Source organism: Vicugna pacos, chromosome 21, assembly GCF_048564905.1.
Source record: "Vicugna pacos chromosome 21, VicPac4, whole genome shotgun sequence".
In the NCBI taxonomy this organism is placed as follows: Eukaryota; Metazoa; Chordata; class Mammalia; order Artiodactyla; family Camelidae; genus Vicugna; species Vicugna pacos.
The window spans coordinates 8,759,887-8,766,184 of record NC_133007.1 but is presented as its reverse complement, the minus strand read 5'-3'; the positions used below and the strand labels follow the sequence as shown (position 1 = coordinate 8,766,184).

Here is a 6,298-nt window from a genome sequence, read left to right as displayed (position 1 = left end):
ACCCAACTTTTAAAGCTGCTACCTGAGGGATGGGCCTCCAAATCACTTAGCTCTGAAAGCCAACAGGGCTTCACAAGTTCCACAGGAGTGTAGCAAAGAAGTAGTTACTAATGGTTGTGTGAGCATGCATTGCAACTATTCCCCTGAGGCTTAGTGCAAAAGGAACAGGCAAAAACATGCCCATTTCCCAGTCTTTCCCTGGAAGGGATTTGACTGCATACTTTATAAGCTAATGCCTGAGGGTCCAACTTCTAATTAGCATGCATCTAGGTGCTGGCTATGATCCTCCTGGGAGCCCGGAAGAGCCAGTAGGAACTTCCCCTGCAGTCTCCTACTGGCTTGCTCTTACTAAAAAAAAAGTCTCCAGTTTCTACCTGGAAGGAGCATGTCCCCCTGTCTAGTGCCCCCATTTGTGTGGCTGCTACCTGCTATTATATAATTTAGATCTGATAACCAATTGGATGTGGCATTCATGAGTCCCACAGGACCATATTAAGCAAAAGCAACAAAACAAAACAAAACAAAACAAAGCCAAACCAAAAAACCCCAGCTTTTAAATAGACACACAAGCGCTTCCTGCAGCTATCATTCCCCACCTTGGGGCAGGGCAGGGGGTGGTGAGGTGGTGGCAGCTCAGCCAGAAAGTCAGGCAAAAATACCATTTCTGCCTGGAAGGGATTTGACTGCATTCCTTCCAAGTTGTTCCCTGAAGTTTCAGCATCTAATTGGCCTGCATGTGATAATTGAGATATTGCAGGGGTCCTGATAGACCTGGTGGGAACATCCCTTGCTATCGTCACCTGGCTGGTCCAACAGTTAAATCAAATTGTCAGCATCTCCCTGGGAGGAGGTTGTCCACACATCTAGTACCCCACCTGTTGTGACTGCCACCCAAGGGACTGGCTCCTAAATCACCTTGCTCTGGGAACAGGCTTGGCATTCACGAGTACCCCAGGACCACACAAAACATAGTGTTGGTTCTGTTTGGGTGTACAAGCATTCTCAGCAACTATGACCTCTCGCTTACCGCAGAGTGAGTAAGCAAAAATACTCAGCTCCTAGTTTCTTCCCTAATTGGAGTTAGATTGTTCATTGATTATCCTGACTCTCCCAGTTGCCACCTGAAAGGTTTCCAATTAGCCTGCTTTGGGGAACCGAAGGGTCAGACAGTTAGTAATCCCTGGGAGTCTGTGCGGGCAGTTCTTACACCTTGGGAATACTGATGGGTCTTAGCACACCCTCTGTTACTGGGAGTCACTAAGAACAAAGAAGGTGATTTGGACAGTCACAAAGGTTTGATAGGCAACCAGAAGCTCAGATTGGTTTGATTGATGAGGTTTATCTCTTACACAAGACCAGTATAGTAAAATTTTGAGATGTGGCTGTTTATTTAATGTGCAGAAACCAACGCAGAGAGTCAGGGAAAATGGAGAAATGAGAGTATGTTCCAAACAAAACTAGAAGATATATTTCCTGAATCTTATCTTACTGAAATGGAGATAAGTGATTTACCCAATAAAGAGTTCAAATTAATAGTAAAGATGCTCGCTGACATCAGGATAGCAGTGCATGAACAAAGCAAGAATTTCAGCAACGAATAGAAAGTATTTTAAAAGTGACAAACAGAAACCATAGAGCTAAAGAATAAAATAAATGAACTGATAAATTCAGTAGAGGAGTTCATTATGAGAGTAAATCAAGCAGGAGAAAGGATTAGCAAACTTGAAGACAGGGCAGTGGAAAAAAGAATGAAAAAGATTGAAGATAACTTAAGGGACTTATGGGATACCATCAAGTGGACCAATATATGCATATATAGGAGTCCGAGAAGGAGATTAGTGAGAGAATGGGGCAGAAACATTATTTTAAGAAAAAAAATTGAAAACTTCCCTAATCTGAGGAAAAAAAACACACCCAAATCCTGGGTAATATATTCTAAATGCAAAAAAAACTTAATGGGTTGCAGAAAAGCAATTCTAAGAGGGAAGTTTATAGTGATAAATGCATATATTAAGAAAAAAGAAAGGTCTTAAATAAATAACCTAATTTAGTAATACCTCAGGGAGCTAGAAAAAGGATGAAAATAACTTATCAGAGTGGAAATAGATCATTTAAATACTAGAAAACAATAGAAAAGTTCAATAGAATTAAGAGCTGCTTCTTTGAAAAGTTAAACAAAATTGACAAACCATTGTTAGCTAGACTAAGGGAAAAAAGAGAATACTCATACATAAAATCAGGAGTGAAACAGGAGACATTACAAATGATACTATAGAAATACAAAGGATCAGAAGATGGTACCATGAAAAGTTATATGCCAACAAATCGAATAACCTAGAAGAAATAGATAAATTCATTGAAACAGACAACCTACCAAAACTGAATCAGAAAAAACAGAATATCTGAACAGATCAGTTACTAGTAAGGAGATTGAATCAGTAATCAAAAACCTCCAAAGAGAAGTCCATGACCAGATGACTTCACTGGTGAATTCTACCCAACCCTTAAAGAAGAAGTAATACCAATTCTTCTCATACTCTTCCGAGAAATAAAGAGGAGGCAACATTTCCAAAGTGATTTAACAAGGCTAGCATTATCCAGATATAAAAACCAGACAGGGACACCACAAGAAGAGAAAATTACAGGCCAGTATCCCTGATGAACATAAACGTGAAAATCTTCAACCAAATATTAGTGAGCAAAATTCAACAGCACATTGCTGTGATCAGGTGGGATTTATTCCTGGCATGCAAGGGTGGTTTAAGATGTACAAATCAATAAATGTGTACAAACAAATAAACATTAACAAAATATAGGATAAAAAACATGATCATCTCAGTAGATGCAGAGAAAGCATTTGACAGAATCAATACTTTGAATCAGTCTTCTTTCATGATAAAAACTCTCAACAACATAGGTATGGGAGAAATGTACCTCCACATAATAAAGGGCACACATGACAAACCCATAGCTAGCACACACAATGATGGAAAGCTGAATGCTTTTCTTCTGAGATTTAGACCAAGACAAGGTTGCTCACTTTTATCACTGTTATTCAGCATAGCACTGGAAATCCTACTGAGAGCAATTAGGCAAGAAAAAGAAACAAAAGACCTCCACAGTGGAAAGGAAGAAGTAAAAATTGTCTTTTTTGCAGATGATATGGTCTTAGATATAGAAAATTCTGAAGACTACTTCAGAAAACTGTTAGAACTAGTAAACAAATCATTAAAGTTCCAGGATACAAATAAATACATGCACACCTTCATTTTATTATGTTTAGCTTTATTTTACTTTGTAGATAGTTTTTTTTTTAAACAAATTGAAGGTTCGTGGCAGCCTGTGTCAAGCAAGTCTATTGTGCCATTTCCCCAATAGCATTATTTAAAAATTATGGTGTATACGTTTTTTAAGACATAATGGTATTGTAAACTTAATAGACTACAGTATAGTGTAAACATAACTTTTATATGGGGGTTTTGGGAAGCCAAAAAATTTGTGTGACTCATTTTACTTTGACGTTCACTTTATTGTGGCAGTCTAGAACCAAACTCAAGATATATATCTGAGGTATGTCTGTATACAGAAAATAAGTTGCATTTCTATACACCAGCAGTGAACCATTGGAAAGAGATATTAAGAAAACAGTCTCATTTATAATAGCATCAATAAGGACAAAATACTTAGGAATAAATTTGACCAAGGTGTTGAAAGAACTGTACACTGAAAAATATGACATTGATGATAGAAATTGAAGACAAAAATAAATTGAAAGATATTTTGTGTTCATGGATTGGAAGAATTAATATTGTTAAAATGTTTGTACCACCCAAAGTGACCTACAGAGTCAACACAATCCCTATCAAAATTCCAATGGCATTTTTCACAGACGGAAAAAAATCCTAAAATTCATATGTATTCACAAAAGACCTCCAATAGCCAAAGCAATCTTGAGAAAGAACAGCAAAGCTGGAGACATCACACTTTCTCGTTTCAAACTATGCCAGAAAGCTATAGTAATCAAAACAATATGATGTTGGAAGAAAAACAGAGACATAAATCAATAGAACAGAACAAAGAACCCAGAAATAAACCTGTGTGTATGTGGTCATTTAATTTTCAGCAGAGGAGCCAGGAGCATATGATGGGGAAACAATAACCTCTTTAATAAATGGTGTTGGGAAAACTGAGTATCTACATGTAAAAGAATGAAACTGACCTTTGTTATACCATATATAAAAATCAACACAAAATTGGTAAGACTTGACTATAAGGCCTGAAAATATAAAACTCGTAGTAGAAAATGCAGAGGGTAAACTTCTTGACATTGGTCTTGGCAATGATTTCTTTTGGATTTGGCACCAAAAGCAAAGGCGACAAATCCAAAATTAAACAAGTAGGACTAAAACAAAATAAAAAGCTTCTACCCAGCATAAGAAATCATCAACAAAATGAAAAGGCAGCCTATGGAATGGGAGAAGATAGCGGCAAACCACATATCCAGTAAGGGATTAATTTTCAAAATGTGCATAGAACTCATATAACTAGCAAAAAATTAAATAACCCAATTAAAAACTGAGCAAATAATTTTAATAGGTATTTTCCTGAAGAAGACACTACAAATGGCCAACAAGTATATGAAGAAAAGCTCAGCATCACTAATAATCAGGGAAATGCAATGAAACCCCAAGATAGATACTGGCTCACATCTGCTACAGTGGTTCATATGAAAAAGACATAGGATAACCAGTGCTGCTGATGAGGTAGATAAAAGGGAACCCTTTTACACTGTTCATGGGAAATGTAAACGAGTACAGCCACTATGGAAAAGAGTATGGTGGTTTCTCAAGAAATTAAAGTTAGAACTGCCATATGATCCAACAATCCCACTTCTGGGTGCATAACCAGATGAAACAAAATCGTTTTCTCAGTACTGTCGTGTTCACTGCAGCATTATTCACAATAGCAAAGGTATGGAAACAACCGTATCTGTGGATGAATAGATAAATTCCCTCTCTCTCCTGTATATACATGTATAATGGATTCTTTTTTCAGCCTTAAAATAAAAGGACATACTGTTATTTGCAACAGTAAAAATGAACTTGGCATAATGCTAAGTGAAATAAACAAGACAGAGAAAGACAATACTGAATGGTATTACTTATATGTGCAATCTAATTTAAAAAAATGTTGAGCTCATAGAAACAATAGTATTATGGCTGCCAGAGTTTGGGGTTGGGTGAAATAGGGAGAGTTTGGTAAAAGTGTACAAACTTGTAATATGAATATGGCCTAAGGAACTAAGTATAACCTGGTGACTATGCCTGATAATACCGTATTGTATCATTGGAGTTTGCTAAGAGAGTCGAGCTTATGTGTTGCCATCTAAAAGAATTAAAAGCTCAGATAATAACTAATATTGGTGAGGATGTAGAGAAATTGGAACCCTCATACACTGTTGGTAGGAATGTAAAACGGTCAGCTGCTTTGAAAAATGGCCTGGCAGTTCTTCAAACAATTAAACAGAGAATAACTATATGACTGAACAGTTGTACTTCTAGATAACTACCCGATAAATGAAAACAAATGTTCATGTAAAAACATGTACATGAATGTTTATAGCAGCATTATTCATTAAGACCCAAAGGGTGGAAATAACTCAAATGTGTATTAACCGATGAATGGATAATCTAATTTGTATATCCATACAATGGTGTACTAGTATATGCTACAACATAGATGAATCTTTAAAATGTTATGCAACATGAAATTGCACATGTTGTATGATTCCAGTCATATGAAATATGCAGAATTAGAGAGGCAGAAAGTAGGTTAGTGGTTTCTTAGAACTGGAAGGGAAGGGGTGAGATTGAGTATAAATAGTTACAGCATGATGAAACTTCTCTTTGGGGTGATGACAATGTTCTAAAATCAGTGGACATGGGAGTGGCACAGATCTGTGAATATACTACAAACCATTGAGTTGCATACTTTAAGTGGGTGGACTTTATTCCATATGAATTATATTTCAGTGAAGCTGTTATAAAAAGAAATGTCTGTCTTCGCAGGCAGGTAAACTACATGTGTTTTGATATCACAGATAGTTTGTTTTATAACAATTATATTGCTTTTTAGACTTCAGAGTACAGCCACAAACAGCTTTAGTGATTTGAGTTGCTGAAGACAGTCTTCTATTTTAGACTTAGTGATCTTACAAATTGCCTGAAATGTGAACTTTGTTTTGCCTTCACACTAGATGTCAACTTTGTTATTTTAAAAATAAATTTGTAAAACTTGT

General features: G+C 36.5%; 1 protein-coding gene across 4 annotated transcripts in view; it reads left to right on the top strand.

Annotated features, from left to right (window-relative positions):
* RASAL2 (RAS protein activator like 2) overlaps window positions 1–6,298 on the top strand; it is a 297,751-nt gene that overhangs the window by 124,566 nt on the left and 166,887 nt on the right. The window lies entirely within an intron of this gene.